At 39.0% G+C, this 23,950-nt stretch overlaps 1 protein-coding gene across 1 annotated transcript in view; it reads right to left on the bottom strand.

Moving 5' to 3' along the window:
- LOC139730356 (oxytocin receptor-like) overlaps window positions 1-23,348 on the bottom strand; it is a 40,338-nt gene extending 16,990 nt beyond the window's left edge. Inside the window, exons 1-2 of the mRNA XM_071641221.1 lie at window positions 23,273-23,348; window positions 16,461-16,534 (exon numbers count right to left, since the gene is read on the bottom strand). The gene's annotated coding sequence lies outside the window, so the exon portion shown is untranslated. The remainder of the gene's footprint in view (window positions 1-16,460; window positions 16,535-23,272) is intronic.
- Between the last annotated feature and the right edge of the window lie 602 nt (window positions 23,349-23,950).

Here is a 23,950-nt window from a genome sequence, read left to right as displayed (position 1 = left end):
CTCAAACTTAATTATGTGTGCATATGCATCTGCATCATTTTTGTTCTCTCTTATTCTGTTTCTCACACATGTGAGCCCTAAAGAATATCGCTCAGGTGAATAAGCAAAAGACCCACAATCTGCCAATCATCTTGGGTTTGTTAGTTCATGGCATGAGACTCGTGGCGCTTTTCTTTTTGTTTTCTTTCAGACTTTTCAAGCCTCAATCACAAAGAACTATTCAATCAAAAATACACAGGGCGAAACAACAAGCAGAACAATGTCTCAAAACTCAATCTTCTCTGCTATACAACGTTGTTTTGTATTGTCGAATTTTCGTTGGTACAGAGCATGTTATTACACAATATTTTCCAGTAGGAATAGGTCTTCAAACGCTATTTTGATTTCATGATTTTCTTTTTACATTTCTTTGATATTCCACACCGCTACAAGCACATAACGTCCTTTAAATCACGTCATAACTAAGAAGAATCACACTTTTGCCACTCTGACCGCTCCTATAGCGGGCTCAGCATGTCTCCTTATTACATGTATTTACCTAGACGTCATAATTTATCGTCAGAACCGCGTTGCGCTCTTTTAATAGACATGTGCACGTGTGTGTATGGTGTTTCCTTATTATTTACCTAGGCGTCATAATTTGTCGTTGCGCTTTTTTAGACATGTGCGCGTGTGTGTGTTTGCGTGTGTGTGCGTACTTTCGCGACCGGCAGCTTTCACGTGCTTTGCTACGCATCATTACACACTCTTTAAAGAAGGAATTTATAGGAAATAATATCATATAAATTGACTGTTTTCCACCATTTAATGTTATTTTGATTAATTTCTGACATAAAACATGCAATAGAGTTGTCTCTGCTTTGAATATAAGAATCTTTATTTTTACCAAATTTGAGCACTGGAAAAAGTACCATGCGGCTACGAAAAGTGCCAAATCTGCGACGTCACTAAATGTGTATGCAACCCAGTGGGATTTACGTATCTATAGGCAAACTGTGTGCACTTTTCAGGAAATTGGTGTGTAATTTGTTGTCAATCTAGAATAAATCGTCCGCCAAAACTATATATTCACGTCGTGGATTTTTTTGTTTTTTCGTGTTCATAGGAATCATTTTTACATCCATAAATTTACGGAAACCAAAGTTTTAAAAGCACAAAACTTATCGTCAGCTTAAGATTCACGATTGCCGTGATCAGCTGTTCCTTCGTACAGCCACAATTTGCTGTTATTATTGACACAACAAATTGATCATTGTGGGGGAATTGCGTGTAGCTGAGGTAATCTTACATACTCATGAAGGATGATAACTAAGTCAAAGAGCTGTAATTGATTGGAAATCATTTTTACACCCATAAATTTACCGAAATACGACGTTTAAAAAGCACAAAACCTACCGTAATCAGCTCAAGATTCGCGATTGCCGTGATCAGGTGTACGCACAACAGTACCAGCAGAATCGGCAGTGAAGAGGTATTCCTTGATGCCGTGATTTCAGCTTGATTCTTCTTCGAAATGGCATGATGAATGTTTGTTAGATAAATGTGACCTTCTTTTTCTCTTGTGTGTTGGTTTAAATTCTAATTTTTACCTCAACTTGCTAAAAAAACAGTCTAACAAAGCGGGAAACTGCAACATTTCCGTGCTGAGCAGCAGTCACGATACACGTGTTGCATACAAGCATGCACCGCTGCTGCAGCGATCCCCATAGTATAACACGTAGGTTGCTTGTAAACAAGGGGGTCCTCGGCGCAGTTGACCAATCGTGAACACGTCTTTCGATCACGTGTCTTGGTAAGCAACAAGGCTGTTTACGCGTCTGGGAGACGATTTGCATAAACTTACGCATGTTTCAGACGAATCTATGAATGAAAGCGAGTAGCATGACATCATTCCATGACCATATTTGGAATAAGCAGAGGTAGAGCTTTCTGTAGGTACCAAATGTGTCAGGGTTCAACGCAGAGTATCTAAGACACGATCGGCAAAAGAACAGTCATTTTCGCCGTAAGGCGATTTGGTCTTTAGACGTAAGATTTTGGCCAACTTTTGAGATTGACATCCCACTTTTCTCTTCAAAATTCCACATTTTGTAGGTAATATCTCGAAATGTTGTTGATATCAATCAGAAACTAGAAAATTTCCCCTACAACGTGATACCAAAATGTCAATTTGGTCCCTGAGGTAGGTCATTTTTGACCTTTTTCGGACTGTAGCGCGAAATCACATTTGCCGAGAAGTTTCGGGTTATGCCAGAGCGGGTCTAATATAGCCGTACGGCAAATCAGCTCATACACATTTGGTGACGTCGCTCAAATCCGATGTTTCTTGCAGCGAACGGAGCTACGTGGTCATGGAAATTGGGTGTTTTTTCAATCTCAAAAACAGTTTGGGGGTAAAGTTACATCGTTTAAAAGATATCCAGTTTTGTTAACTAGCTTTTTAGCTTTCGTAGATATCAAACTTGTCATATTTCTAGATTCTCTATGAATTTCTGCTTGAAATAAGGGTGACAAGTTGTTCGTTATGTAAAGGAAGCAAGCTCGCGCAGACAAGTGATAAAAAGTTCCACGTTTCCTTAATGAAAATTGACCGATGTACTTTAGGCTCGTAAAAAAACAAGAAAAGAAAAATGCCGCCATTTCGCCCATTAGTGTATGATCTCTAACCCGGATCAGTTGTTCATGCAAGACAGGACGTTGAATCCTACTCCCATGCTTATTGATTATGCTGCGCTTCGCATTTGTTTTTCCTATTAAATGCATTTAAAGATCGATATTCAAAACGAACAACCCATAGCATATCAATAACGTTATTTCTTCATTCAACGCATCAATCGATACTCGCTCAGCTTAGCGATGTAAAAGAAAAATAAAAGAAGACGACCGTGCATGAGTTGCCAACATGTTTGCCCTTCTCTGTCGTTAAAATACAAGACGTTCTCTTGGAAGATATTTACATGGTTCTGTTGGTTCTACTTTGTAGCCGTTGAGACAGACGGCGGGTGTCGCATTTTCTATCTCGTTATAATTCGATTGATTTCTTCCTACCCACTGATTTGGAATGAAATGTGAAACTCCCACAGAAAGAACACAGCCAAATGGTCCTGTCTTTTTTCAATGAACTTCCACGTGTCTTCATCACTGACATGTTTTCCATGGTATTGAGTGAGGGAAGGGGGAAACTCCGTGAGTTTATGTAATGAATTTCTGTACTTTGTATCGCAGAAACTTGAATAAGTTATTTCTGTGGTTCCATGACATTTGCTCATGCAACATTTTGCTCCCATTAAACATCTGCACGCTAAGCTAAACATAAAGTCTACCCACAAATATAACTGTTACCCTAATTCTTATCCTATTTCAAACTAAACCTAAAACTCTTTCACCAACTTATCCCTAACCTTAAGTCCTTGAAGAAAATAAGACCGGAGTAATTGTCGCAGGAGCAAATGTCGCGTCACCCATACATCTATACTTGTATCACTCTTGTAATGTGCATGGGACAAGGGTTTTTGTTTGTTTGTTTGTTTTTTGCCTGATAAACGGGCAAAAGACAACTGAACAGCTGAACATGGCAAAAAGAAAAAGATGGAGATATTGGACTGAAATCACCAGGCTGGTGATCACAAAAAAAAAAATCCCAACAAAACAGACATACATTCATAAGAAAAAGAAACCAGGACGTTTTATGCGCAAAACATGCATGGATTATAAGCACTGCTGAACACACCACTGAGTCTACCAGGGAAATTTGCAATGGTACAATAAAATAAATGCAACTGCGATTTACTCAGGCATAAAAATTTGGTTTAATAAACCAAAAAAATCACTCAGCAAACCCAAACAGATCGCAATTGATGAATTTATCATATCAACTTCAGTTTTTTTAAAGCTCCAACGGACTCACCTGTCGAAAATTTAAAAGGCTAATTCCTGCGCAGCCTAATTTTCATACCCTTTACAAAAGTGAGCAGTGCTCATTCAAGCATGAATTATTTGTAAACCCTTTGGTGTCATATGAAAGTTTAGTCCATAAGCTATCCATACATACAAACCTTTTCCCCCATAATTATATATTTCTTATTCGGCAGCCATTTCAAAAGTGTATAGTTTTATTTGAGACACCCTATATATATATATTAATATACTTTGTAACTTCTGCTTATCATTTTATGAAATTTCAATTAATCTGTCATATTCAACTCACCGCTCCTATTTCACACCAGCTATATTCATAGCGTACATCATTATCTAAAGATAGCATGCGTGAGTTTATCTCACCAATATTCAAGCAGCTTGCATTTACAATGAAGGTGCAAAACGTCATTTGTAACATGTGCAAACAAGTAAAACAAAACCAAAAGCAACTTGGGGTTGAGATGGCAGGGACTGGACGTCCTGACGAGAAATTTGAGAGGTGAGGCAGGATCCAATCGTGATCTGTGTTTCGATTTAAAGTTTGACATTAAAGTCAAAGGTAAAACAACCCGATGAGGTTGATGTTTATTTAGGATGTCATATAAAGGCGAAACAGATACCAACCAACTCATCCATCCTCATTAATGTTTATGTGAGAGTTTATGTCGACAGTCACTGTAAGACAGCTCTCCTTTGCTCTTATTTTCTTCTTTTTTTTTTTCCTATTGGAAACGCAAATTTGGTGCTGACCACTTGCGTTGCCATTAGCAATTAAAATCTCAAAAGCTCTCGCCGGATTTAAAATCTGCTATATCTGTCAATGCACTTCGCTCTGTCAAAGCCATTCCACTCTCCCTGTCGCTTATATGAATAAGAACGCTGCACCCAAGGGCTCAAAATCAGGATACTTTATAAGTTGCAGATGATGGTGATGGAGTGTGTGAATGTATTTGTATATACGTATGGACTTCGGGGTCAAGAGGACCATTACTAGAAAATTCAATTCATATGATAATGTCGAAGGCCAATAGTCTATATGTATGCTTCCATTGCAGTATCAACGATTAAAAAAAATATATATTTTTTTTTTCGAATGTCCCACAACCAAAAACAAACAAACAGACAAAACGATCAGACACTCTGCAGCGGTAACTATAATTTGTAGTGAATCTTTCAAAATGAAGTTTTCATGGTATGAAACAGAAGCCCATTACCTATACGTCTTGAAAAACGAACCCCACAAACACATCCGATTTGCTTCTGTTGGTCTGCGTCTTTGTGAAGCATGTCAGACGTCAATTCCCTTCAAGTTTTGTTCAAGGAAACGCGTTGTTCATTGTGTTCACCCCTCATAAATGCGAAGTTGTTTATTGTGTTCTTCCACAAAAAAACATATATATATCCTTTTTTTGTCCAAAAGTTGACTGCTTGCTTGTTTTAATTTTCAACAAGCGAAATGAATAATGATTTGCGATCAGGCTCTTAACTTCTCCGTGCACATGGCACGGAGTCTGAGTACAAATTTAGGAGAGATTGCGTCATTTCTTCCTCCTTAATGTCATCCTGCTTGCCCTGTCAGTTGAGAACGAAATATGTTTTTATTCATATGGATGCCAAAAGCATCCGAGTTTACAAACGTGGTCAAAAAAAAGGACTCGTGACAATTTTTTACAGAGATCCGCATTTTTCAGTGACCATTGAACCATATTTAAAGGCATGATTTACCATTATTGCAGATGGAACCAAAACCCAGCATTAGTGCTTCAAAATAGTTCTAAAATTTGAGATAAGGATAGAAACAACCAATGTAAAAATTTGAACCAGTATAATTGATGTTAAGTATCGTTACATATACAAAATGTAAACAATACTTACAATAAAAAAAAGTTTTCAGACTAAACCGTCTACAGTTATGGTGTGATGAGAAAAATAGTGATATCTCCTTATATTTTAGGCTTATCAGTGATTATGGTAGGAGGTTTTGTGATATAACTGACGTACATATATGCATCAAAAGTGATATCTTGAACATTTGTTTAAATCACTGCTCCCAAAGGTAAACAGAACCTTTAATGGGTTTTCTGCAAGATGTAAGCTATCATAAGTTATAGCTTCATACCCTGAAATAGCGTTTAGATTTTTGAAAGTTTACAATGCGGAAAATCCGATTTTATCTTTTCGGGAAATTCGGGTAGTCGTGTCTACACCTTTTTAAGTCAACCGGCTGTAGCAGTGTTGCTTACCTGACACTTTTTTTTTACAGCCACATAATTGTTCACAACAATATCCTGGTACAACGTGAAATAATTGGTTCTAGAAAAGAGAAGCACATTTTAGAATGCACCCCCTCATGGGTCTCCCCCCCCCCCCCCACCATGCGCGAAGTGAAAAGCCTTCACCTCCCACAGTGTAATTGGACAGACAGAACAATAATGAGACCGTTTATTTTCAAAGAAAAGTATGAACAACGAGTTTAAAAAAAATGGCAATGACGCAATACTGAGTCATTTTTCTTCGAGTAAAAAAAAGAAGAAGACAAAGACGCACTAGGTTTCTCAATTCTCATTACCAGCATAGCTTATGAGTCCTTGCCCATCGCTACAGGCCAGTTCGTATAGTTAGCGAAGGTTCAAACTGATCTCGATCTTTAAACCATTGAAACAAAACAGCCCTAGATATAGATATCGCCCACTTATACGTTATACAATTTAATTTTATGTTGGCCACCCCCCTTGGATGTTCAAAAATGACTTTTCACTACAACTTAAAGAAACTGTCTTAAAGGCACTTTTATTATACCTCTGTTTCTCACTGTGTCGTGAATGGACCTTTGTCTGCCGATGCGTAGAATGAAACTCCGAATTGACTTGTTCTAGTGACTTCTCTGAGCCCAAAGGCATTATGACCAGAGACACTTAGCATCGGATGTCGTCGGAAAAAAAGTGCAGTGTCAAAGTTCAAAATGTCTATTCTGTCAGCTTCCTGTGCCATCCCCGAGCATGATTTAGCAGTTTCAACATGTATTATGGATTCATATGAGTCCTTGTTGGTTCCCCTCAACTCCTTCCGCCTCCCATCCCCCTCCCCCGCCCCCTTCCTATCTCCCTCTTTCTCCAAAATCAAAGTATGACTAACATCCAACGCCACGTACACTTTTGCATAGCATCTTTCAGTTTATTTTTCTGTGTAAGTTCTTCTAACAGAGATTCCTTAACTTGTCCCGCTGCATGGCTATAATTTTTTTTTTCGTTGTTGTTTCCGCCCCATTACAATTATCATTTTTATTGTAAAATTCAATTCCTTTAAAGTTTGACAGTACTTGATTGTACTGTGAATTGCGGGGCTAATCGCTCGTGACAGGCACCTGACATTTTATTTCCTTTCGTAAATTCATTTCATTCTAGTATCATCCGAATCCCGCTCAGTTGTAATCATCCTAACTCGAAGAAAGAAAGCCAATTTATTGAGAACGTACTTTAAAGTGTTTCGGTCCGACCAAATGAACAAGACGGCATGAAAGGATGCGCTGGATGGGGGGGGGGGGGGGGGGTAGGGGGTTGTCGCTATTCGGTTCGATTTGATGCTTTCGCATCGCCGAGGGAACTCAAAACGCGAAGATATTAGACGGTTGAATCACATTTAATTGAACAAGACGCGAGGGTTGATAAACGATTTCGCTTACCCTGCAGAATATCAGCTTCGCATTCGCCCATCCGTCGTCTATGATGGAATAAAAACCGACAAAAAATATTTTCATATTCAATGTTACTATGGCGACATTTTTTTTTCCTGACAGAAAAGAGCGGGAAGTAGTTCAGACAAACTAGAAATGATAATGATACGGAACGAATGGATATACAATATAAGATTTCAACCGCTGTGTGGAGTGCCTCAAAAGTGCCGCTGTAAAGATCGTACGACGTGAGGCCTTTAGACGTAGACCCATTTAATCATTTCATCATCAACAGGTATTTAATTTCGTCTCCACCGTTTAAGGAGATATTCTTCCGTCCATATCAGATTCACAACATTAACTACGCGGCCTAATGGCGGAGTGAAATGCCTTTCATTTCATTCCTTTCATTTCAGGGGTATCCGTTTCTGTGTCTAACGATAAAACGTGAATTCCAAGAACATGAAGAATTTTAAAGAACATTCCGAATGCTCTGAAAGAATGTGTGGTATGGTAAATGATATAAAGACGCCACTATTTCGTAACACCCCAAAAAACCAAAAATTGACAGTCTTATATTATCATCATTTATTATATTCGGCTTTCAATCACAAATAATCAATATTACATAGTACAAAATCACAACATACAGTCGTGGAGAGTTATGGGTGCACCAGGTTGGGCAGCCGGGTCTTGAAAGAGCCAACTAAATGACTTGGTCCCTCAGGCCATCCTCACAATTATTTAGCGGATATATGTGCCATCCACATACTCCAATTAAACTATTCAACGCTATTACAATATTGAGGGGAAGGGCACAAGCTTAAAAAAATAAACACCTGCAAACACCGTCTATATCTTTCTAAAAAGTGAAGATTTCCTGGCAGATCAGTGGAAAACGTTGTGAACGATGACGGTTTATTTTTTCCTATTCTTGACTTGCGACTTCAGGATTATGCGTGCCCAAACAGAACACATTGCACATGAGCTGCAGCGGGTTTCCTGGGCTAACCAGCAGTGAGATTTTTCCTTTTTTTTCCAACCGAAATTTGCAATTCAATGATTAGAGCTACAAAAGGATGAAAACGAGAGAATGTCATTAGAGAGAAAGAGTGAATGAGAGAGGAAGAGAGAGAGATAAAGAGAGAGAGAGAGAGAGAGAGAGAGGGAGAGATAGAGAGAGAGGAGGGAGGATAAGAGGGATCGAGTTTGATGAACCGCGAATGTACTTACTTCCCTTTAATGTGCATCGCGTTGTCAATCACCCACACTGGATAAACTCCCAAATTACCCACTTGTTCTTTTCAATCGAGACTGCTCCGCGCTTGATGCTTCGCTAGGTATCGCTTTACGAGTTAATGGTCCCGGCCTAATTAGGGACCGTCCCGTCAGATTCTATAGGTATTGCCCTGATCTGTCCCGTGAAATGGATGTCAAGTATCGCCCCCAAAAGGACTCGTGTCACGGTGCCATGTTCGCAGTAATGAAAAACCTTGTTCTTATGTTGCTTTTCTGTGAAAAAAAATCGTCACTCATAGGCTCTGGGCCGAAAACCGATAAAGCAGAGGAGTAGATAGACAAAGCACAGATGAATGAAGAGAAAAAAATACTAGATCTACCAGTATGAAAGGATTATGTAATGCATATTCAAGTTGACTTGTACTGATTCATGATACCCTCATCATTTCTTACATGTATGGCCTAATGATACTTGAAGTATATGAGCCATATATTTCAGACAATTTTTTTAACTGTTTTTCTTCAGAGTACTTGAATACGCCAACAAAACTTTCCAAAATCATGATTCTCTTAATCTTTGTATCATCTGCCACTCATTGCTAAAGTATACTGATATTTGACTACCAAAAGGCATTGGAATTAATGCGCCTTCCCTAGCCTGAGCACATAACTTGCGTGTTTCTCTGTGATGTCTTTATTAAACCTATATTAGTAACATGAAGACATGGAGGTAATGAACTTTTACTGCTGAAATCTTATGTTTCGGAGTTTTAGTCTTAGGCATTTTGATGATTTTTCAGAATAATGATGAAGACTGATCATTCGATATGTCTTGCATTGCAGTATCATGCATGATACTGCATGGAGTCTCAACAGTCTTTGATGCATGCAACACAATTTCCAACAGGTACACACGAATATTGATGTCTAATTACATTGTAGAAAGAGATAAGCCTTGAGCATGCATATAACAGGGAGTTATAGCTTGTGAAATATTCTGATGGTCGATGGCCTTTCTTTGCGACCCTAAGGAACAGTAGCTCACAATATTGTATTGAGCCTAAGGTTTTCCCAAAGGCTCATTAAATGTCTGTTCATCAATAAGTGGTTGTTGTTGTTTTTTCATATCCTCAATGCAAAATGAAGCTGCATGGGATTTGCGTCCAGGCACAGACTAGCTTCCTGTAGTTAATTTGAGGACATTGGCTTGTGCAACGTAATGTACTTTGTCCATGACAAATCATTCCTCAGTACAAATTTCTTTTCTTTCTTCATATTTCGTTTTTACGTTCTCTTTCGAGGTGCATTTTGAGGAATGCGACGAAACCACACATGCCGCATCTTGCAGGAATTGCCTCTCCGCGTGGCGCCCCTAATTAAGCTTCCATAAGGCAGGCACCACGTGGAGGGGAAAATTTTGCTAAAAGCAAAGGATTTAGTCTTTAGACAGGTTTGGAGAGACGAGAGTGATTATCAAACAGCCCCCTACGTTAACATGTCCCAGGCACTTGCAACAGACCAGGGAATGCTTGGATGTCTTGCAAAAGCTTTTCCCACCACGCAGATGTTGTGAATAGTTTGGAACACCCTCTAACACATTAATGATATCGAACTTACAAGCAACACTGACAAAGCCTATTATATATGAACATTTACGCTCATTTTGGAACTTCTGATAGTCTTAAAATTATCCGCTGTTGAACTTCGATCATTTATAATTTGTCTCCAGACTAAATCCCGAGCAATCAAGCAGACACGCGCCATGAAACTGAAAGAAAACCTGAAAGAAAAAAAAACCGAATATTTCTCGGAGTATCGTTCTATATCTTATATAATAGCTTGCATGATATTTCAACAGTCTAAATACACGTAGGTGCTTGTTCAAGATGTTAAGATGAAATTGAGTCAAGGCGATGACTTCCTTCTGTATGCTGCCATCGTACAACGGCCAATTCTTGAACTTTACAGTTCCGGTTTAGTCTCTGCTTTCTTTTTTATGCGACGTATTCACGTCCTCAGTTTTCATTAGTCATACCATCATGTCGACCGTTATGTACACGTCGTCTGCTCTGCTATGTATTTTCGTAAGCAATTCGCATTTCGTTATAATGGAGCAAAATTCTTTTGTTTTTCTTTGTCAGTGGCGTTCGAAAATTACTTCGTTGTAATGAAAATTTCGCCTTAACCGTGTTCGTTATCAATGAATTTTGTACTATGGACTTTAACGATGATAATACAGTACTCTCCGTGTAATCGGTATCGCTTAAAACGGGTACTCCGTTTGATTGGGTAGTAATGTCAAAATCAGTTCCAATGCACATTAAAATTACCTGATAATCGGGTTGCCTCTCCGCATAAATGGGTAAACAATTTTCTTCTTATCTAATTTCTACCCATATTTTATCGCAGATATAACACTTAAAGAAATCATGAATGTCAAATTTTCCACGGCTAATCGCATTCTCTGCTTAATTTGCAAAGAAGACTGATCATTTGGGGAGTGACTAAACATGAAAACACATGTACCAGTAACCGACTTGCCACACGTAAACGAAAATTACACAAGTATAGCTGGCACTCACAACTGCACAGATAGACAGGAGTTGAACACACTTGCGCTCCTCCCTTGCTCTGCAACAACATTCACAATGCAAGAAGTTTGCAACGAAAATCAGGCCATTCACCAGCTCCATAACTTTGCTTTTCCCCAGTCACTTCTCGAAAAGTAACCCGACCCTCCACCTGACTAGTGCAGGCAAAGAGACGTGTTCATTTAGGAAAACGCCTGCGTGTCAGAGTCTATAGTCAAACGACAAAGTTTTCTGAAGACATATTTGTCACTAAAAGGAGTGTAAATTATTGCTCGTGACTGAGCAAGTGTAAGGTATGTATATTGAGCCGTGCAAGCACGCGTGCTAAACATACAGTGTAGGTGTTTGGTGCAGTGTACAATGCATGCACATACACATTGTGTGTGTCAATTGTGAATGATAAGTGTTCTTCTGTTAATAGGGTACTCCGCTTAATCGGGTAAGAAACGCTATGCCCGAGCCTACCCGATTATGCGGAGAATACTGTATTGGGACACGAGTTTTTGCCTCGTTACAACCGTGTTCGATGTAGCGGGAGTGCACTGTATGTGCAAAATAATGGTTATAGAGGTGCATTAGATCTCTCCGAATCAGAGGCTGTGATATCAACCATATGACCACGCCCTGCATCGCTCGGAAATCACGTCTGAAAAGCTATCGGTGATGTTCATTGTGACAAGGCGGGTTACGGAAAACGTACATCATAAAGCGGCGGTGGAAACCCGCTCCAATTTATGTTTCGTGCTATGGCTTTCGTGCCAGCCACCCCTCCCAAGAAACTTTTAGACAGAAATGAGAGAAAAGGAGAGCGAGATGTCTCTTACTGCCTCATTGCTTTGGATATCTTGAGATTAGTGTTGAAAGTCTATAGGGATTTGTGTCAACTATTTTCTTATGCCGAGAAAAAAAAAATGCATTTTTGTCATATTGATTCCGGTCAAAGTCGTATTGCATTTGCAATTCTAGCCACCAATATCAAAGACACGTCAAGATAGAGTAAGTATCGATGGTTGTATAACCAAGCGATAACATAAATTTCTGGGAAAGCAATATAAACAGCAGAGCTGGATATTATTAAGAGGTTCGCTTTTCATAAATTGCCAATACGATCCAAGACAATATGTTTTGAAGATGCGGATATGTTTCGGGTTCGTCTATATAGAAAATTATCCCTTGAAAAAATCTGGTGGTAGATACTTCAAGCTAAATGATGCCATTTGCATAATTGAAATATTGCACGGATATTGTCCTCTACTACCCCTGCCCAAGATAATGCTTGTGCAAAAGGAAGCTTCAACAACTCTATAAATGTTTCTGCCTATTTCTATGCATAGACGTTATCCAGCTTATTGTCTTTATTCCGTTTCTTTTCTATCCTATAAAGAAGTACTATTCTAAAGATTAGAAATTCAGTGAGTCATTGTTTTATCCAAAAAATAGTGGGGAAAAAGAAAACAAAAACCAACAAACAATCCAACAAAGGACTCCTGAAGCGTTTCCTGTGTGTAATGAGGTTTGGAAAATAATTGTCTTGTAGCCCAAGGGAGTTTCGGGTTTCGAATAGGGTTAGAGGTAATCCTTACTTCCATTAGCTCTTTTCACAAGCTCTAGACTATTCTTGTTACAAATTCGACTACCAGAGCAAAGATAATCTGAAAGCGTGAAAGTCAGGAACGGTCTCTCAGGCGTATGCAACACATTAAGCATCGTGTTACAAGAAATGCTTAAATTTCACGGCTTCACTCCGATGTGCCTTCCTCTCAGAGTTAGAGTGTCGTTGATATTGGGAGGTGCTGCAGGTAGAGGTTGCACAACCTTTCTTTAGTGACGTAAACTCTTATAGATGACTATTTGTTCGGGGTGGTGACACTTCATCAATTTCCTCACATCAGCGGAATGACGTTATACCCGTCAATATTTCGTTTACACTTCCCATTAAGTCCTGGAAATGATTACTTGAATAAATATTATGTATTGACACTATAGAGAGAACATTTGTCATGTTGTCAAGATCTACGTTGAATGGCTGCAGGAGTTGGAAGTTTTCTCGTCAGTGTGAAATTTAGAAGACAATTCAAGACATCGTGAATGGCGCCGCTTCAAGTTTCATTGCGAACTCTTATTGTCATGATTATTAAGCTTTTCAAACCACATTATGACGATATATATGATGCGTTATTATATTGTGTCTGTTTGGTTGTTAGTTACATTTTCGCAACACGAGTGGGTTAGGACGAGTGTGTTTGTTGTTTTACTAAAAAAAGATATAATCCATCCTGTCTTCTGGGAGTGAAAGCTAGTCCAACAGATACCACCGTGTTCTGTTGCACTTAAAGGGACGATGAACCGTACACGAGGAGGTAGAGAGTTAACTGAGCCACGTATCGCCATGTTCGCTGAGACACGTGAGTCCTAGAGCAAGGCATCCCTCCCCCCCCCCCCCCCCCATCCTCTTCACATGAAACAAGGGCAGACAATCAAGGATGCGAGCAACCACGTGATCACCCGCCGTCTCCATGGAAACTAAGAGGACATTGACTGTTCTTGTTGCTTTTAGAATGAAGTCACAAGAAACATATTGTGGTACCCCTTCTCTCGTTGCACCTCCACCACACTCTCAGACACAAACACAAACACACGCGCGCGCACGCACGCAGGCACACACAAATACACACACACACACAAATACGCATACATTCACTCACTCACTCACATATATAAGGGGGGCAAATTATAGTTGACTACATAACAGATAACATTCATATATTCCCACTGTCTGAATGATCTTTCCCATGCGTGACATGAGCCCGCTATCGTTGATTTATCTTGGGGTATTCCCGAGTGCGATTGATAACATTCGACCGCTACCAGGGATTAGCATGAGTTGGTAGCTTCTTTTCTATGGGATTGCTTCTAATTATTCTGGTGGCTTCACGATATTTATGATTTATGCCTCTGCTGAAAAGACGACAAACATAGCTGAGCGCTTTCTCTTTTATACGTTGTAGAAAGAATTCATTGTCTTTCGACAATTGTGAATGCCTATGGGCAAGAACGTTGACAAAATGCAATTACTCGCATAAATGCTAATTGTCGTGCGTGGCAGCCTCGCAGACACATTTTTAAAAGTGTTTTGTTGGAGAAATTTCACTCCTGCTGTTGATTTTCTCTTGCTTGGTCGCTCCACGCTCTCGCCCACATCCGTAATGACGCAAATATCTTCTTTTGACGCTTCACAAATGAGCTCAGCTTTTAAACTCTGTAAATATCACAAGGACAGCGAGGAGGTTTGTGAGATCTCGTTTTGTTTCTTCGCTCTTACAACAATCTTTGAAGACAGTCGTCGTTATTCAGTTACATTTTATTTTGATTGAGCTTTCTGTGTTACACGTCAGTCGATTAGTCAGTCGAATAGTCTTTGTTTTGCCAGTGCACCTGACACCATTCAACACTCATATGAAACTTCAATCATGCATGAAACTGACACTCCTGGCCCGTCGTTATCATGTTGTGATGATGTAAAATTTCTTTAATTATTAGTGTCCTTCTCTGATTTTCAACAACGTTTACTTATTTTCTTCCTTTTTTATCGATGCTTACATCGATTACATGAGACGCATGTTAACTACATATCGCTGTTGCGAAGTATTATGGTTCACTGTAACAAAAGAAACATTCTTTGGTAAAATATGTTTGAACGAAACCACGACAAAACAAAAACGAGGGAGCATGCTTTGGGAAGACCGGAGATGTGGCGCCATAATTCATGATAACATCCACGCCTTTAGACAGTTGTTAGATCAAGGAACGCACACAGGCGTGTGCTACACTCGTCTAGACTGAATCACAACACTACATGTAGGTACATAATTCGTTCCTGATGTGGACATTGAGTTAAGAAAAAAGAAGGCAAAATTAAAAGGGAATGTGGTTAAATGGGTAAACTGGAAAAAGGTTTTACCCAAGTCAATACCTATCTTCTTTATTACGTACGACATTATCTCTGTAAATCTCCCCATTCAAAATAGTAACGTGGCTTTAAAAAGAAAATCAAAGATATCCTCTTTAGACACTACTCTACCACAGATCCCTGCCATTAGTATTATCCTAACGTTGATGGGTAGCCATTTATACGCCTGGATAGAGTGGGACATCGTGGGTAAGAGCATGCTCCTCATGAGATGTAGGCACTTGAAGGGATTCGAACTCGGGAACTCTGATGAAAACTTCTAAGTCTCACTTTACACTAAGTCTTCTATATAAAGTTCACACATGGGAAAATTAGTGTAATAGAAGAGGAAGAAGGTTTGTTGGGTGTTTTTTTTTTCGTCACTCCTCCCCTCCTCCCTTGTTTCCGTCCTTTGGACTTAAGGATATTTGTTTGGCGTTCAACAAGACAAGTGTTAGATAGCGCACGTCCTCATTTTCAACTTTGCATTATTGAGAAATCGTCATTGATAATATCACCTGTCCTTTGGTTAAATGGTAAAACGGGTGTGGATCCTCACATGTTAGTGGTAAAACGACATAAAGAACTTACGTAACTAGGGAACAGATGTTATGAAACATACAAAAAAATGCTGAACTTCTGCGTACACATGTATTGCCTGGACTAGGTTGAAATCGCGTTGTTTCAAACGTACGAACTGTGACTTTCGAAGATATGTCCTGCTGATACCGGAAGATGAATAGGGGTGCGCTATCCCCGTATAATGGATCAGGGCGATCGGTTGCAAGGTCGGAAAACCTTTACACTCCAAACTACAGCGTTCTTATGTTTCTTAACTTATATTATTTCCGTGTGTGTTGGGGGGGGGGGGGGGGGGAGGAGCAGGTAAGGTCTACAGGCCACTTCCTGTATGCCCGTGCCTCCGGTATGCTCTATACAGTCGTAATGTGGTGAGAATCTCGATTCACCAGAAGTTAATAAAATGTGAAATGTAAAACATTTCATTTGTTTCATTTTCTTTTCATAAGAGATGGGGCATGATCACGAGTCTACGTGATACCTGCACTGTTTCAAGGGATTATCATTTTACCTTCAAGGAGCCATGTAAAGAAACAAGAGGCCTTGGGCGGGATCGAGGCAAGTGCCAGGCAAAGTGATGATCTCCTGCAAAGAAAATTGGATTAAAAAAAATATAAATAACAAGCAATTGCATGTTTCAGATGACGTCCATCAAATGTGGAATACAATAACACAAGAAAAGTATAAGTTATATATTAAAATCGAGCTGGCGAGACGCTGAGAAAATCACTGCAATTTAGCCGCCACATGCAGGTTGTCACAAAAGAGTGAAATGAATAGCGTGGATGTCATGCATGCAAATAAAATGGAGTGGGGCAATTATTGTCTTCGTCTAATTTAGAATTGCCTTGTTTATCGTTTGCCAAATACACACACACACACACACACACACACACACACACACACACACACACACACACACATGCGAAATATTGGTTTAGATGAGGATTCAGCCTTTAACTTTTTGTGAAATACGTAGAAACTGCAATGTACTTTATAAAATGTTAAAGAACATAATTTTAAAAGGAATTCAAAGTTTTATTTGATGAAAATCGGTTTTAAAATGGCTGCGATATAAAAAAAGTAAAAATCTCAGCCATTATTCAAAACCGATTATCATCAAATAAACTTTTAGAATTGTATGTTCTTTCATATTTCATAAGGTTTCTCGTTATTTCCACACACAAAAAAAAAAATCTTCAAAAAAGTTGGGCACCTGACGCCCCATCTCAACTGACCATATACCAACCCTTTGATACCGGGTAACCCCTTGCTCATCTTGCATTTAAATTTGATGCAAAGAAGACATGTCGTTGTATCTGTGATTTTCTTTTTTTAAAAGGGCAAGTCAGTATACTCTTGACTTGTGTGTGGGTCATTGGTGGACTTGTAAGGTTGTGGCCTAGTGTTATGTGTATTACGGCTGTAAACAAATGCAGTGTTTCTCGAAAATATTTGAAAATGTTTGTAATTCCGATTTCATTTCCTTTATTGTAATGTGCGTTTGACCTAACCTATTCCTTTATATCAAATGGGAGTAGAATCTGTCTTAAATCATTATTATGAGAGCACGTCTACAGTCTCAAAGAAAGATATTTTTCATGTCACACAAATTTACTCAGCATCGGCTGTCACCTTTATGTGGGTTTATAATAGCGCCATGGTGGAGTTTATTGGGTGAATTTCAAGCTGACTTGGGTAGCTGTTTCTCTCGTTATTTGTTCGTCGTTCCGAAGTTTAGTTATTCCGAAACAAACAAAATCCGTATACCAAGATGTTCGTTAATCCGAAAATTAAGTATAGGGTTTGTAAATCAAAGCATTGGTGGTATTATTCCTAACCTTCTTTGTTAAGAAATTTTAAAAAGAAAGTCGTTATTGGTGAAGGATCCTTTAATCCCAAAATTAAAAAGAAATATGGGTTTTCGTAACTCCGAAAGTTCGTTAATTCGAAAAAAAAAAACGCGTTATGACGAACTTTCGGAATTACGATCCTATTTCTCTTTCGTATTATCGAACCTTCGAAATAACGAACCTACTATTAAACGTTTCCCCTTCTTCCCCGGGTTACAGGGAGCAGGTGTCGCCCGCGTTCATGTAAAATCCCCAAAACTGCAGGAATATTTTTGTTACCAACTTACAGACATATCTCTTTGGTTCTTTGAGAGAAAAAAAAAAGATGCTTTCCGCATATAAAAAGGTACACACACAAACACACATAATACACATATATATATATATATATATATATATATATATATATATATATATATATATATATATATATGTTACCGTGCACCACAAAACGAACAAAAAGTCGCACACAGTGATTTTGTGTAAGGACTGAAAATAGGTGGAATGGGTCAACCTAACCAATGTTGAGTTTTTCATATTTTCTGAAAAAGCAAGTCTTTTTCTATATTATATTAATGTTTGGGATCATAAAACAAACAGGAACTTGTGTTTTCAGCAGTTTGTTTCTCATAGAACCCTCTTCCCATTTCTCAAAAACCCTGTCCATACACTTCACTTTCAACTCTAATAACTTTACAGAGAATAATGCTGCTGCGTTGAAAGTTGGTATTAATCATGAACAGAATGTGCTAATGAAGCATGCTCAATTTAAGCTTAATTTGATAATCCTTTCATTGTTGTTGCTCCGGTGGTCAACATCCTGTTTTTTGTTCAATTCATCCCACAGCTGGCATAGCTTGGTAAAGATTAAGCACTTGAATACACCCTGTACTTCAGAGCCTGTTTTCTCAGTTCACACTTTCCAGAGTGTGTCCTTTCTTTTCAATATTTAGATAGGTTAGGAGAGTTCATTTGAATTGGGTTATACATCATTTTAAAGCTTAGAGTCTGCTCTTTCAGAATCTACTCTTAACTAGAAATCCATGTCTGGCGACTTTTTGTTTGTTTTGTGATGCATGGTCACATACATATATACATGTATATATATATACATACATATACATACATGTATATTATATATATATATATATATATATATACATACTTTTTCTATCTGCACTCCTTTGCCATTTCCCGTTGTTGTTGTTTTTTGTTTCATTTATTGAACAGATGTCCGTTTGTCCCTTACAAATCAGTTAAAAGGTTCAATCAGCACAGCATGTTGTGCATTCTTATTTGTTTATATTGCCATAGTTATTTCGAGCTATGGATTTCGCACTTATTTGAATATGAAAATGATAGTAGAACTTTGATTAAGCATAACAGAAAAGTTTTAGAGAGTGAAAGATACGGCGAAGAAGAGGGGAAAAGACACAACGAAAATGAAATAATGGTGAATATCGCAAGACCGACTAAATTTCAAGCACGTTCCCCCGGCGCGCTCGAAATTTACTTACTACAAAGCGTTTTCCCAATCATAACTGTCTGCTGCTGGGCTAAGACTGGTACTACTACTCTTATTTACTCTGACAAGATTAATGATGCATTTGATTCGATTTGATTCATTGCTTCATTGATATCCATACATTTCAAGATTCATAGTTGAACGTAAAATTGCATATAAAAAAGATGACAAACTAGCAATTTTGTTCGTAAGACTTTTGGCTTTTTCATCATCTTCAATGGTATAGTAGCGCGCGCGCTCGATCACAAGCAGAATTTATAGTACCCACAATCCGCCTTCCAAAGGCATTTCCTGCCCCCCCCCCCCCCCCCCCCCCCCCGTACCTGTTTGACAGCTGAAAATGTGTATGCTCACACTAGTCAGTGGGTTCCACCGTAAGTGTTGTTGGTGGATTAGTTAGGTTTTGCGTGGTGCTTTTTTTTTCCACCTTACGCACTGTCCCCATCAAGATGTACACGTTGACAGGGCAGTACAACATGATTCTCATCTTCAGATTGTTTAAAGCGCCAGGCCTTTTATCCAATCAATTTTTGCGAGAGAGGAATTGTGTCACGGCGGAGAACACCCCCTCGAGTCCCAAACGAGCCGGGCAGTTCGGGAATGACGTCACACCACGTGACATGACCGACAGAAAGAACCCCCGACTCGAATTCTGCGCAGTTATAACTGCATGCGGTAGAGAAATGACGCAGGATTTCAACATCTTTGAAATATATTTTTCTTTGTGGAATCGTAAGGGTTAACTTATAGGCGCACGGGCATGTCACATTAGGCTACATGGGTGTAGTTGGTTCCTTGTATAATGATCTTGTGAAATGAAATCAAGAAAAGAATAGTAATTCACAAACAGATGTAAGCCTGCTAGAATACTGTTCTTACGTGTCGTAGCGGTCTTAGAAACAAGGGATCCACTGTACCACACTAGTGTCGCCAACTCCATCCCCACCCCACCCATCCAGGCCTCCACACCATTTTCCCCCTCAGCAATGTACAGTAGTTTACAGTATTCCCGGCAACCGCGGGATATCAGGCCATCAAATCAAAGTAGATGTGGTCTTTCAATACAGTCCGTCACACCAGAGTCATCATGTTTTAAGCCTATCCATTCGCTTTGGACAACTTATGGTAATGGAAAAGAAAAAAATCTATGGAGATTTGAGAATCTCATACAGTGGACAAGGTGTTATTCAAGAAGAGTCTGGATTGTGCAAGTCAAATTTACCATTTTAATCTTCCTTCTCCGGAATACAATGAAAGTGCTGGCGAGGTATAGGGTGAAGAGATTATAGAAGAGAGAGTTGAAAACTAAACCGAGATTAGAACATGAAAAGTGTGGAAATGTGTGAAAAGAGAAGGGGTGGGATAGGGCGGGGAAGAATGGGAAACGTAGAATAGAGAAGCTTTCAAATAGAATACATTATATGCGTTGGGGAATATGCGTCACAGCAGCTTGGGTGCATCGAATTATCAAACTTCATTAAAATGAATGGCTCAGTCAACACTATAATTGCGGGGCGGATCCAGCGCGGGGGGAACGTATGAACTTAAACCAATCCATTTCATTGAGGCTGAAAATTGACGGATAGCATCTGTAACGCATCCTGCAAAGCATGCATTCCCCCTCCTTTTTTTTTTGTGAATGGTTCTGTAATCTTAGAGACATCGCTGCAACTGAGAGAGGTAACGGATAAGTTTGTGTGTATATTATTATAGCGCTGTAGGTCTTTCCCTTTTAAATGCCGCTACACATTTTGCTGAAAACGTATGATAATTAGTGTGTCATCACAAAAAACAAGGTAATGTGTCTTCCAGGTATAAAGAAATGCTTTCCGATTTACGGCTGAACAAACTGAAGTCAACCTTCCTCCACGCACCAACTGCAGCGGAGTGACATAATCCCATATCATCTAAAGGTCATACGCCTTTGGTTAAGTCAAGATATCTATTTAACCCACATAATTTTGCCCACTTTCTTCGAATCGAACCAGAATGTCAACGCTCTGAGGTACTTTCCATGGCAATGGAAATAACTACTCGTAGTATCCCCATTCCGCGATTTGCGAAGTCTACTATAGATTGTCCGCCACAAGATTAGCTTTATATAATGTTTCAGCTCGCTGCTCATACTACTTGTGGTCATCGAATGGAAAAAGGAATAATATGACCTTAAGACGGCGTAGGATTTTTGTTGAGTGCGTATCACAATAATAATATCATTTTGTATTTAGATTGTGACATGCAGTTAAGTGAATACAATGTACCCTTTCGACAAAGGGTGATTGCTCTCCGCAATTAAAGCGATGACCTAAAAACAAACGAACAAACAAACAAACAAAAGACAAAAGATATGTTTGATGCTTTGCATTTGTACTGACATTCTTTGATGGGGTTGCATGAGGACAATAAGAAAAAATGAGAACATGAGAGTATGTCGAAGTCAAAACCAAGAATCCACTGTGAAAAAAAAATCTAAAAGCTGTGTCAGCAAAAAGAAAAACAAGAAACAAGATAACTAGCCAGTATTATAGAGGGCAAACTGTCTTAAATTGAACTAGAATAACAATTGTTTAAAAAAAGGGAAAACAATGTGTGGCCCAGTTATGAGAATTAAAGGACATATGCAGTGCTAATGCATGTCGACTGTTCTGACTTTGAAACCCTCAATATCACTTATCTTATCAGTTCTGATGTGCTATACTTAACAGAATTTCCATAATTCAGCACAAGAACTGATCGCCAGTCGCTCGTAAGTCGTTCGTAACATTACGAACAACTTTATGAAACACCCCCCGTACGTATAAGAGTATACGTACGCCACATGTTATGCACAAGAAAGGCCGGCTGGCAGCCCGAACTAGAAGTTTACAGGATTGACAGCGCGTATAGTAGCGCGTGACGCACTTGTAACAACTGATTGAGTGCGCACTGCTAGTGTAAACATTGTGACGTCAGGCCGTGCATGTTAGTAAGAAAATAATGCACGCCCACGTTACTCATTTCAGCGCTTCCAATTGGCTACTTTCTTGAACCCATTTTATAAATCAATTTATCTAAATATGAGCCATATCAAAATATTTCATGATATTTCTACCGATTATGGATTTTCTTCAGATTATTTAGATATAATAATATTTAATTGCACACCCATAAAAAATTGTAAGTCAAGATTCCGTCGCTCAGACCATCTGCCAATCTCTACAAAAAAAAAGACATTCAAAAACATCTTTTCCTAGACTGTGCATATCTTGAATATTCCCGTGTTACCTATATGATTAGCAAAATACATTGCATGGAATCGAGCAATTTATGGACACCTCATGTAGAATGTAAGTAAAGCTTTGCGCGATTTTTTTTTTCTGTTCTTTTTTAGGTGTCCAAATCTTCAGCTGCTGGTCAAACCTTTTCTGACACCACTTACAATCAATACTCTTAGGCCATCTGTGCTACACAAACTTGGTCTTGCTTGCTTTATTACCACTTGAGAATCCAAAACTTTGGAGATTTAGCGGATTTTTCACGCGCTGCTAAGAACTACTTCAATATTTGCATATAGAGATCAATGCTCAATCAGCTAAAAGTCAAGAGTAGAAATGGTCATCTGGACAGTAAGCCTAAAAACATGATGAAATCATTATCTCTCTATCTCTCGTTCTTCTTTAATGCAAATTAGGCGAAAACAATAACTCATTTTGTCATGTCATATCAAAAGATAGATATTTCTTATTGTTTTACTGAGATTTCATTCATCCGACGTACATTCTTTGTATATTCATAAGTCAGATAGCTTAACGTTTGTTGATAGGGCATTTCCAAATAAACTGGGAATCTGTCAGGATATATTTTACAGAAAACCATTGAGCAGACGTGATGCCACATTGCCATATGGAAAAGTCTACTGCTCAGAATAAAATCATAAATACACAAGGGGATCACGTTCATGTTTGCCTCGAAAATGATCTTTCTTAAAAACTGACAGATACTTGGATTTTCATCTTTTAAATCCTGGATTACAAAACGCTTCTCTTCATTTTCCATTTTTGTGTTTATAGGAGCCAATCAATAAATTCCACCCCAGTCATCCAGAGTTCAAAACTCAAAGGGTTCGTTTTGACAAGTTGGATGTCACTATAGCCCGGGGATGGTGTATGGATTCCAGTCACTGTTGATTCGAAGGCAAAGGTTAAAACCTTTGCGAGAGTGATCCTTTCAACATAGCTCCTCCGTTAGGACGTTTTCCGCGATTCCACTTCTTTATTATTTGACGACGTCGAATGCTGCAACGACGCGATATGGTTGGACGAGAAAGACGTTTACTGAAACTTGTGATCAAGCAAATTATCCTAATGAAACCGAAGCGATCTGCGTTCATATCAGTATACCAAACATTCAAGACATAGCGTGGATAACCCCGCCTTAAGGCCGACTTGTCATCACTTATATCTCTCTCTCCGCGTCAACAACTGACACGATTCGCAAGCGGCGTGAGATGTTGTGTCGCCACTCTGACACTGTTCTAGCTTTTTTCCCCCTAACACTGCGACAATACCAACGGTGTATGACTCTAGTACATACACACAAACACATACACACACACACACACTTTCATGCACACACGCGCACACA

Source organism: Diadema antillarum, unplaced genomic scaffold, assembly GCF_040938485.1.
Source record: "Diadema antillarum isolate AM-2024a unplaced genomic scaffold, OU_Dant_1.0 seq00000303_RagTag, whole genome shotgun sequence".
NCBI classification, from domain to species: Eukaryota; Metazoa; Echinodermata; class Echinoidea; order Diadematoida; family Diadematidae; genus Diadema; species Diadema antillarum.
Note: the sequence above shows the minus strand (reverse complement) of the source record. Positions and strands in the feature narration are given on the sequence as shown.